This window comes from Meriones unguiculatus, chromosome 4 (assembly GCF_030254825.1).
Source record: "Meriones unguiculatus strain TT.TT164.6M chromosome 4, Bangor_MerUng_6.1, whole genome shotgun sequence".
Classification (NCBI taxonomy): Eukaryota; Metazoa; Chordata; class Mammalia; order Rodentia; family Muridae; genus Meriones; species Meriones unguiculatus.
In genome coordinates, this window is record NC_083352.1 from 31,825,411 (window position 1) to 31,837,881 (window position 12,471).

Here is a 12,471-nt window from a genome sequence, read left to right on the forward strand (position 1 = left end):
GGCAGAGGCCTCTGAGAGGCTGTGCTTTAGGGAAGAGGCCTCTGATCTGGGATCAGACTCTTCTTGCTGGCCTGGACTGGTAGCCTATGTGTGGAAGGTGATCATTTTGGTTTGTTGGCCTTGTAGCTTCTTCAAGTCTGCTGTCTGTCTTTCCTTCATTACTCTCATGTGGTGGCTGGGCCATGTCTTGGCCTCACAACTGCCCAATCAACCACCATCATTTATCCATCCATCCATCCATCCATTCATCCGTCCATCCGTCTTTCTATCCATCTATCTATCTATCTATCTGTCTATCTATCTATCTATCTATCTAATCTTTCATCTATGTATTATTCGTTTTTCTGTCTACCTGTCTTTCTTTCTGGGGTGTTATAAGGGATTGGGGTGGAGAAGGGAGGAAGAGGCCTAAGAAATGTAAATAAAATAGTTTTAAAAAGTAGTACCTACAAGTGGTGCCCAGACATAAGGCTTGGAATAATGGAAAATCTGGTTTCTAATGTTGTAGAGGAGACAGCAGGGTACAGAAAAATGAATATACTGTTTGAGGATATGAGGAAAAGGTTTTCTATAGTTGCTATCACTCATTTCTCTCCTGCTTTACTCCCAGAAGGGATTTTCCAGCTTTGCCTCATCGTCTTCCTGCATTCCGTTTTAAGGAAGGTTATATGGAGGGATATGAGAAACAAAAAGTGGGTGAAATAAGAAAATCAGAAGTGTCACTCAATTCTCTCACTTTTGAAAAGATTGTAGAGTTGGCTGGGCAACTAGAGAGTTTGCAGGTAGAGATGGAAGCACTGGAAAAGGGAAACAGAAATTGTTCAGACCTAGTAACTGAAAGCCAGAGTTTCCCACAGTTGCTTCCCAGCTCTGCTCCACGGACTTTTTGATGTCAAATTTCCACAGCCCCTGTGTAAGGCAAGGGTCTGGGAGGAGCAGAAAACAGTACAGGGCATTAAAGAGAAAGGGGTCGTTTCAAGGAAAAAAAAAAAAAAAGATTAATCTTGAGCACACTAAGCTGCTAGAGGAGCAGCCTCAGGTCAAGAGATTATCATTAACTTTCCCAGCAGCCATCAAAAGCCTTAGATATCAAAATGCTCAGTGCTATTTAATTGCAGTAAATTCGGTCATTTGAAAAGAAATTGTAACCAAGCCACTAAAAGCTTCAGAGCTTAAAATTGCTGGTATATTAAATCTGAGAAATGCAGTACATTCTTCCAGAGAAGCGTAGGAGCCATTTCTGGCAACACTGATTCTTGGTAAGAACCTGAGTTTGTAGATACTGTGATAAAAGTGGTCATTTGACTAATGAATGCATGTCCAAGAGAGACAGGTTGTAGTAGAAACTATTGATCCAAAAGTGTTTGGTTCCTTGATCATCTCCTTTTAAGAAAACAACAGCAATTCTCATATTAAAAGAAAAGCCATAAAAAAAAAAACAGAAAGGGAGAAATATTGTAGATATAACATGTTTTTGTTTTGATTCCAGTTGTAGGATATGGGACTGATTGAGATTGTCCACAGCAGCAAACTCTGTTTGGTGGAGGTTCTGAAAGGGGCCCTTTGTCAGCTGCACATAGTTTAAATCTGAGGACTCTGGAGAGGGAATAAAGGCCAGGACCCAAATAGAGAAGGGGGCTCTGGGAAAGGAGAAGGCTGCCGGTGTCCCCTCCCCAGTGTCCTTGATGCAGTGTGACAAAAAGGTGGGGATATCCTGAAAGGAGGATTGGACTTGCCTGACAACCCTAACCACCAAGAAGTAGCTAAGGAAAACTTTGCCCCTAAGGGATTGGGGTGGAGAAAGGGAGAAAGAGATAGAAGAAAACTGAAATAAAATAGCATACTTTTTAAACTGTTTTATTTTGGGTTTCTTGTATCTCTTTCTTCACCCCAATCCCTTCCAATCCTCAATGCTGGGTAGGCGTGTAAGAAGATTAATGGGGAGAAGGAGTGGGATTCCCTTCCCTGCTTCTTGCTGGTTAGGATCTTCGGGTTCATTAGGGAAAGTCCAATCTTCATTTTAGGATATCTCCAACTTCTTGTCTTCTCACTGCAACAGCAGCAATCAGGAGTAGCAGGGAACAAGCAGAAGTAGCCTTGCTCTTTCTCTAAGCCCCCTCAACACTCTCTGTGCCCTGGCCTTTATTCCCTCTCCAGAGTCCTCAGAATTAAACTATCTGCAGCTGGAAAAGGGCCCCTCTCAGAGCCTGAAAGAGGCAAATAGTTTGCTGCTATGGATAATCTGAATCAGTCCCACATCCACACCTTGGATTAAACAAAAAAAAAAAAATGTTTTCATATCATACATATCATGTTTACATATCATAAACCAAAGCCTCAACAAGGTCATTGTCTTCTGTTTTCTGAAGAAATCCGAGGAGCTAGGTTTCTATCTTTTTAAGTTTTACTGGCAGAAGATTTCCTTCTCCATCTTCAGTATCATCCTCTTCATCTTTGTTATTATATTCTTCAATTTGTTCATCAGTCTCTTTGACATGCTCATAGTCCTCTTCATTATCAGGAGCTGCTGCTTGTTCCTATTCTGAAGTCGTAATGTGGCCTTGCTGAGGTGTGCAGGCTGATTTTCTCCAGGGCCTTCTTTCAGCTTCATACACTGCTTGTCCTTTGGTATCCTCTTCTGATTTATTTTCCTTTTCTCCTGTACTTGGGGGTCCATGTTCAGTGACTCATTGTTCTAGACCAGCAGGTACTTCTCCAGCTACAGGTTCCTTCTAGTCACGCCTGTCTCTTCTTGTGTTTCTTGGAGAAAAGGCCTTCCTCTATATTCTTTTTTAAAGTGGTTTTACTGAGATATACTTCATATGCAATGACTAATAGGTTTCCATATTCTACTTTGATTGACTATTGTCCAGTGATGGTTTGCACAATTTGCTTTCAGTTTTTCTGATAATTTGTGAGGTAGAGTTTTGTTTTGTTTCTTTTTTGTTTCGTTTTAAGATATGGTTTCTCTGTTTAGCCTGGACTGCCCCGAAACTCATACATAGACCAAGCTGGCCTTGAACTCACAGAAACCCACCTGCCTCTGCCTCCTGACTGTTAGGATTAAAGGCATGGGCTTTAATTAATTAAAAGCATGCCTGGATTACAGTAGAGAACTTCTTAGTTTCTTTTCTAGATGTTATCTTTTTATATCTTTTACCTATTATTGTGTTCTAAGTTTTATTTTATCATCTCCATGCAGGTAATTTTATTGTGAACTAAATATCCATGAATGTCATGTGCGAATATCTACTGTATCACTATTTCCCTAAACTGATATAACTTCTATATTTTTATCTCGTTGATAATTTTGTGAAGAGTGAGTGCTAACTGGTCCGTTTACGTAGTGTTTTTGTTAGAAACAATGTTCATAATTACCATTCTTTCCATTTTAATAGTTAATGAAGTCCCAACTCTGATTTTAATTCATTTAATCCACAAGACATTTCTCTAGCAGTTGCTCAGCTTTCTGTAGCTATTTAGTTATGAGTTTTACATTGTCCCATTTCATACTTGTAACCTTTAATTCCATGCATTTTCAGATATTGTCAGTAATGTTTAACTGTGACAGTTCCAAGGGACAATTATATGGATTTTTGAAAAGCACAATATAAGAGTTTTTCTTTCTCTATTTGTGTTTGCTGGGAATCTTGTACATAGTGAGCATTCATTGCACTACTGAACAACCCCACTAACCCTCTTTTTCAATGAGGGTTTTCTCTTTTTCAACACTGAAAAAGGCTTTTTAACACTGTTGTATTTATTGTGTTTGGGAACATGTTTACAGTTGTTTTTGCTATCCTATGAATATATGTTTTCTCATTTTTATTTCCTGGCATAGATTGGATCTATTTTCTTGGTTTTGTCCTCCTAGAGCAGTGGTTCTCAACTTGTGGGTCTCAGCCCCTTTGAGAGTCTAATGACCCTTTGACACAGGACATCTGAGGCCATCAGAAAACATAGGTATTTACATTACAATTCATAGCAGTAGCAAAACTATAGTTATGAAGTAGCACTGAAATTAATTTTATGGTTGGGGATCACCACAACATGAGGAACTGTATTAACGGGTCATAGCATTAGGGAGGTTGAAACTGCTGTTCTAGAAGTTTGAAATTTGGGCATTCTCCTTTTAGCGTTCAGTTGACTTGCTGAACACAAAATTAAATAGTTTATAACAATCTGGTATCTTAGCCCACTCCTTTAATCCTCGCATTTGGGAGGCAGAGACAGGAGGATCTCTAAATTGGAGGCTGACCTGGTCTAGATATCAAGTTCCATGTGTTAAATAGCTTGTAATATATGAGTCTGAAAATTAAGGATAAATCATTAAAAAGAAATTTCCCATTCCAGACACATAATTGAATGTGTTTTACACTATTACTTTCTGCATCTACATTTTTCTGAAGTCAACTAAAATATAATACATAGATATTTGTTAATTTTTTTATTTTTGTGCCGAACACCTGGCAAGGAGCAACTAAAAGGAGATGAAGATTAGGCAGTCCATTACCATGGTGAGGACTGAATGTCAGCTAAGAGCTCCATGGTGGTAGAATTGGCTGCAGTTGGTGTCATGCTTTAGCACTCAGGAAGCAGAAAGACAGGAAGCCTGAAAGGGCAGTAACCTTAAGATTTATCCCTTCTACTCTAAGTGATCCACATCTAGCTGGCCCATTCTCCAGAGGTTCTGCAGCCTCACAATAGTGACACAAGCCTGGCTTTACAATGACACAGTTTATGTCCCAACAGTTTCATAAATTTCCCAAACGATCAGCAGCTGAGGATCAAGGATTCAAACATGTGAACCTCTTTGAGAGACATTTAACATCAGACTACAACTAGATAACAGAATTATTGGCATTCATTTGTTTATTTTCTTTTTTCACAATGCTGGGGATCAGACCCAGGGCCTTATCTTTGCTCACCAAGTGTTCAACCACGAGAATATACCCTAGCTTCAATGCTAACTTTTACAAATATATTTTAATTGTTAAAAGAGTCATTTTAAATTTTTTTTATTAATTACACTTTATTCACTTTGTATCCCCCCATAAACCCCTCCTTCCTTCCCTCCCGACCCCATCCTCTCCCTCCCCCTTTCTTTACGTATGCTCCTTCCTCCCCAAGTCCACTGATAGGGGAGGTCCTCCTCTCCTTCCTTCTGATCTTAGTCTATTAGATCTCATCAGAAAGACAAACAACACTTGTTTTTATCATCTATGGTTCTGATTTGGGTGTTGAAGCTGGAGTATCCACAGAAACCCTGACTAAATAAGTTGGGAGGTCAAGGTTTATTTGAGAAATTTAACTTGTGACATCTCCAAGTTTTGACTGATGTTTATATAAGAAAACAACCTGTGACTGTTTGACAAACATTGACAACTTTTAAATAAACATTATTAATATATAAAATAAAAAAGTCATTTTTTAAACAGTTACAGTAAGCTTTTCACCTATGTTCATGCATTCACTCATTTAGTGGATGTTTGAGAGCCTACTAGAAGCAAGACATTCTCATAGGCTCTGGGAAACCCAAGTAACTAACAGCCTTGCCTGTATGCCAGCAGAGATCATTGTGGGGAATAACTATAGATAAAAAGAAAAGTAAAGATTAAGGGCTGACTCTAGGGCACCATGTAAATGAAAAGTACCCCGAAGGAAAAGCCAGAGAGATGGCTCAGTGGTTAGCATTTTCTGTTACTGCAGAGGACCAGGGTTTAATTCCCAGCACCCTCACGTTCGCTCACAGCTATCTATAACTCCAGTTCCAGGAAATCTGATGCCCTCTTCTGGCCTCCCTGGGTGTCCCTGCCCTATAGGCAGTGGGATCTGGGAGAATGGAGCCAATAAATTAGGCTGACTAAAGTCTCATGTAAATACCAACTTTATACTGAGCATCAGACAGTTTATACTCTGTTGTTTAAGTTGAGTCACATGAGTAAAGTGTACAACCACAAGAGCAAGCTCTACATGCCAGGCAAGCATATGCTTCCGTGGAGGCCTATAAACTAACAAAAATAGCCAGTTGTAATGAATAACAGAATACTCACTCCTATCCCCTACATCTGAAGGGGCACAAAAGCATATTTCAAAACAACTTCCCCAAGCCCTTTGACTTCCACAGGTGTGTCAGGCACTCACATACACAATACATATAATTTGAAAATATTAACTGCGTAATTTTTTTAAAAAAATCCATGTTTTTGAAGAAACTAAGTCACGAGACTCTTCTCTTGTTTTCTTAGAGTTTTTATCCACAAACACTAAGAATTCTCCTCACATGACTCCATTCTTGGACAGTGGTCCAACACTGGGCATTAGGCACAAATATGGTGAGCAAACATACATATAAAAATAAATGAATGTTTAGTTAAAAGAAAGTACCAAAAAAAAAAAAAAAACAAGCAAACAAACAAAAAAACAACTGCTAGAAGGACAGAGAGATATCAGAAGAATAAAGTTTTGTAAGTTGACAATAATTTTTTTCAGGGGAGTTAACAACTGTGTCAAATAGTATAAGATGAAAGCTGAGAATTGATCTTTGGATTAAGCAACAAGGAGGTCACTGACAACCTTGACAAACAGTTTTAGTAGAGGAAAAAGGTCGAGCATGCTTACGCTCAAAGGAGAAGGAAAAGAAATCTGAGACAGGACATGTAGACTGATTTCTCCAATAACTCTGCTGTAAAGGGAAGGAAGGAAGTAGAAAGGAGAAGAAGGCTAGCTAAATGGGGAAATAAGACAGAATCTTTCGAAGATGAGAGTAGTAGTGCAATTGGCACACTCAGAGGGCAGTATTCAATACAGGAAGCAAAACATGAAACTGTAGGGCAGGGGAGGTCTTAGGGAATAAGATATAAGAAGATATTCGGTAGGAAAGAAGAGATAAGCTCCAAGCAGTAGGTGGTGGTGTTGCGCTACCTTTTTAAATATATATCTTATCAGCTATTAAGAAATTGACTTGACAGATCTCTGAAGAATAAGCTTACTACAGCAACACAGAGACAAACCTTAGGTCTGGAGAGATGGCTTGTCAGCTAAGAACTATGGCTGCTCATTCACAGGGAGAGAGTTGAGTCCCAGCACCCACATAGCAGCTCACAGCCATCTGTAACTCCTGTCCCAGGTGACCTGATGCCCTCTTCTAGCATTCGTGGGCATCAGGCATGAAAGTGGTCTATAGACACACACACAGACAAAACAACCATACACATAAAAACAAAACAAAAGCCTCATAACTAGCCAGTTCTTTATTAATACTTTTATTCTTATCTGATCTCAGCCAGGAATATGCTGCTGGCTTGTCTTCAGCTGTGCTGTGTTTTTCCATATAGATATATTTGTTAGGCATCAAAACATTTACCTCGAGTACTTTGGGACTTTCCCACACTGGGAATTTGATGTTTAACCTTTGGACCACCCAGTGAGCTAAGAAAGTGTTCTGTCTTTTATCTTCTTAGACTCTTAAATAAGCCTCAAGCCATATGAGAAAGTTAAACATAATACTATCATGAACAACTTTTCTAGCTACTTAAATAGAATAGTAGGTATGTCCCATACGATTCTTGCCCAACAAAATTTGACTGTAAATGTAAAAAATTATTTGGTCTTTAATGTTTTATAAAAGTTTTAAAAGTGTTGGTTACACTTGCAGCATCAGTTAGGACCTGTTACCAGATGTTCAACTTCCTATGTATAATTGAATACTTTTTTATCTTGAAAAGTTAGTATTATTTGATTTAATTAAAACAAATGTATTTAAAGGAAACTAGTAATGATATCTATTTTAAATAATCTGGTTAAAACAAATGATATTTTTCTGCTTTTTTTCATTTTCATGTCTTGTTTATTGATTGCTAAAAGAAAGTAATGCAGTGTTCTTTATTTAAGTAATTGCTTCAAATTACCTTTTTATGGTATTAGCAGCTTGTAGGCATTAATTTCTCTAATTGTCTAGCAGTAAATCCCTTATCTGGTATTTAATCTTGAGTCCTTGGGAAAACCAGACCTTACCACACAGTAAATTTTCACATGGCTGACCCGCAGTAACATGAGACTGTGTTTTGGCAGTGAACCTTTGCTTTCTGTTATTCATAGAAAGGATAATGATGTACTTACTCTGTTGCCTCGAGGCCGTATTTAAACTCCAGTAATAAGTAATGTTTAAATATTGTTTGCAAAGGTTTGCACTTGGAAATTCCAGGATGATAATTGCATTGGTGTATTATTTTTTGTTTGTTTGTTTGTTTGTTTTGTGGAAAGCACAGTAATTAAAAATACAGCTTTTAAAATTTTCTGTTACTTTGTAAGCTAATCTTAGTTGTGTCAGCTTGACTTTAAAGTAGTGTTTCTCAAGCCATGGGTTGCAACACCCCTTGCGGATCACATATTAGATATCCTACACATCAGATATTTGCATTATGGTTGATAAGGATAGGAAAATTACAGTTATGAAGTAGCAATGAAATAATTTTATGGTCACCACAACATGAGGAATTGTATTAAAGGGTCAGAGCACCAGGAAGGTTGAGAACTGCTTTAAATGATCCACATAGTAACCCAAAAATGGTCATTACTAGTTTTAATTGCTAAATTGTGTGTGTGTGTGTGTGTGTGTGTACGTGCGCACGCGCGCACGCACCCTCACACCTTTATGTTCCCATAGCCAGGAGAAGACATCAACTGTGTGTCCTGATAACGCTCTGCTTTATTCCCTTGACAAAAGGTCTCTCAATGAACCTAAAGTTAGTTTGGTGGTCATTAAGCCTCGGTAATTGCCCTGCTCCCATCTCTGGAGTTATAGGAGTCCATAACACCCACACCCTGCTTTTATATAGGTACTGGGATCTGAAATTGGGTCTTCATTTGTTTAAAATAAATACTCTTATTTTCTGAACCATGTCCTCAGGGCCAAATTCTCCATTTTTTTAATCAATAAGAAACATGAAGAACTTAAAGTGAAGCTTACAGATTATTTTTTAATATTTTATTTTTATTTTTTACAATTTATTCCGTTTGTGTCCCAGTTGTAGCCCCCTCCTTCCTCATCTCCTCCTGATGCTCACCCTCCATTTCTCTTCCTCCCCTATCCCTCTTCTGAAGACTACTGATAGGGAAGTCCTCCTCCCCTACTGTCTTCTCATTAAGGCTGAACAAGGCAACCCAGTAGGAAAAAGGTCCCAGAAGCAGGCAATAACCTCAGAAACAGCCCCCACTCCCTCTGTTAGGAGTTACACAAAACCACCAAGCTATACAACATATATCCAGAGGGCGTAGGTTAGACCTATGCAGGTTCCCTGATTGTCAGTATAGATTCAATGAGCCCCTATTAGTACAGGTTTGTTGATTCTGCGGCAAACCAAGAGCCATCAATGAAAAACAGAGAAACTCAAAGCAATTCCTCTAAAATCAGGAACAAGACAAGGCTGTCCACTCTCTCCGTATATAATCAATACAGTACTTGGAGTCCTAGCCAGAGCAATAAGACAACTAAAGAGATAAAGGGGATACAAATTGGAAAGGAAGAAGTCAAAGTATTGCTATTTGCAGATGCTATGATAGTATACATAAGTGACTCCAAAAGTTCTACCAAGGAACTCTGATAAACAGCTGATAAACACCTTCAGCAAAGTGGCTGGATACATGATTAACTAAAAACCAAAAAACAGCTGTAGCTCATTCTCAAAAATTGACCGTATATAGGACACAAAGCAACTTTCAATGAATACAGAGATATTGAAATGACTATATTTTATCTAACCACCTGGAATAAAACTACCTATCAGTAGCAACAGAAACCATAGGAATTATTAAAAGTCCTGGAATATAAATAACATACTATTCAATGATAATTGGGTCACTGAAGAAATCAAGATGGAAATAAGCTTTTATAATTGAATGAAAATGACAACATAATATAAAATCTTTCGGACATAAAATGCTTTTTATGTCCCAGAGAAAGTTTGTGGCACTAAGTGCCTATTGCAAAAAATAAATAAATAAATAAATTGAGAGTTTTCAAATTAATAACTTAATGATGTATTGAAAACAAACCAAAACCAAAAACAGTAGACAGAGATAACCAAATTCAGGGCATAAATTAATGAAATAGAAGTAAAAATAATACAGAGACTCAATAAAGCACAGAGTTTGATCTTTGAAAATATAAATAAGATTGACAAACCTTAGGCAAACTAACCAAAGGAAATAGAAGATCCAAATCAATAAAATTAGAGTTGACAAGGGGGAATGTTGTTATTAAAGAAATGAGAATTTCAACCATCTTGTTTTACCAATAAAAACTCCTCTCAGTGGAGGTCCAAATTTAAAAAAAAAAAAAAGCCTCACTAGCTCAACTGACAGCCCCATAGGAAAAGGCAAAAAAAAAAAAAGAAAAAAAAAAGACCTAAGGCTTGCTAGCTCAAAGCTCAAAGAGCCCAAAATCCCATTCGATATTCCTCTGTTGAGAATTCTCTTTTTAGCTCTCTACCCCATTTTTTAATTGGATTACTTGGTCTGTTGGTGTTTAACTTCTTGAGGTCTTTATATATTCTGGATATTAGTCTTCTGTCAAATATAAAGTTGGTGAAGATGCTTTCCCAGTCTGTAAGCTGTCATTTTGTTCTGATGACAGCATCCTTTTCAGTTTCATGAGGTCCCATTTATAAATTGTTGATCTTAGAGCCTGTGCTGTTGGAAGTTGTCTCCTGTGCTAATGAGGTCAAGGCTCTTCCCCACTTTTTCTTCTAACAGGTTTAGTGTTTCTGGTTTTATGTTGAAGTCTTTGATCCACTTGGACTTTAACTTTGTGCAGGATGATAAATATGGGTCTATTTGTATTTTTCTACATGTAGAATTTTCAACAGAGGAATATCAAATGGCAGAGAAACACTTAAAGAAATGATTAACATCCTTAGTCATTTGGTGAATGCAAATCAAAATGACCCTGAGATTTCACCTCACACCCATAAGAATGGCTAAGATAAAAACTCAAGGGATGATGCATGCTGGAGAGGATGTGGAAAAAGGGTAACCCTCCTCCATTGCTGGTGGGAATGTAACCTCGTACAACCACTTTGGAAATCAATCTGGCCTTTCCTCAGAAAATTAGGAATAGTGCTACGTCAAGATCCAGCTATACCACTCCTAGGCATATACCCAAAAAATGCCCCATCATTGATAAGGACATTTGTTCAACCATGTTCATAGCAGTTCTATTCGTAATAGCCGGAATTTGAAAACAACCTAGATGTCTCTCAATGGAGGAATGGATACAGAAAGTGTGGTACATTTATACAATGGAATACTACTTAGCAATTAAAAACAAGGAAATCATGAAATTTGCAGGCAAATGGTGGGAACTAGAAAAGATCATCCTGAGTGAGGTAACACAGAAGCAGAAAGACACGTATGGTATATGCTCACTTGTAAGTTGATACTAGCCATTTAATATAGGATAAACACACTAAAATCTATAGTCCTGAAGACCCTAAACAACAGGCTAGAGAAATGGCTCAATGGTTAAGAGCAGTGACTGGTCTTCTGGAGGTCCCGGGTTCAATTCCCGGTAAACCATATGGTGGTTCACAGCCATCTATACTGTGACATGATGCCTTCTTCTGGCATGCAGGTATATATGTGGATAGAATACGCATATATATTAAAAAACAAAACAAACAAACACAAGAACCTAAACAACAAGGAGAACCCTAGGGGTGATGCTTAATCCTCACTCAAAAGGGCAAACAGGTTAGACATCAGAAGTAGAAGACAAGGAACAGGACAGGAGCCTTCCACTGAGGACCTCTGAAATACTCTGCCCACCAGCGTATCGAAGGAAATACTGAGACTCATAGCCAAACTTTGGGCAGAATGCCAGCATCCTTATAGAAGAAAAGAGAGAAAAAAAAACCTGGAGGGACAGTAACTCCACAAGGAGATCAACAGAGCTAAAATACCTGGACCCAGGGGGCATGAGGAGACCTATACTCCAACTAAGGACCATGCATGGAGAAGACCTAGACCCCCTGTTCAGAGGAAGCCCATAGGCTGCTCAATTTCCAAGTGGGTTCCTTAGTAAGGGGATCAGGGGCTGTCTCTGACACGAATTCAGTGGCTGGCTCTTTGATCACCTCCCCCTGGGGAGTGCAGCCTTACCAGGCCTCAGAGGAAGATGATGCAGCCAGCTTTGATGAGACCTGATAAGCTAGGGTCAGATAGAAGGACAGGAGGTTCTCCACTATCAGGGGACTAGGGAAAGGGCATAGAGGGAGAAGAAGGAGGGTGGGTGGGGCTGGAAGGAGATGAGGAAGGGGATGCAGTGGGGATACAAAGGAACAAATTGTTATAAATAAAATAAAATTTTGAAAAGCCAAATTCCAGAGGCTAAATCTGGACAAGAGCTAGTGAGCTAAAGCTCCTTCTATTACTACACACTGTTGTAAATACCCCTCAACTCAAATTCCCTCC

The 12,471-nt window shown here is 38.6% G+C and overlaps 1 protein-coding gene across 2 annotated transcripts in view; it reads left to right on the plus strand.

Moving 5' to 3' along the window:
- Window positions 1–12,471, plus strand: part of Micu3 (mitochondrial calcium uptake family member 3) — an 89,935-nt gene that overhangs the window by 16,822 nt on the left and 60,642 nt on the right. The window lies entirely within an intron of this gene.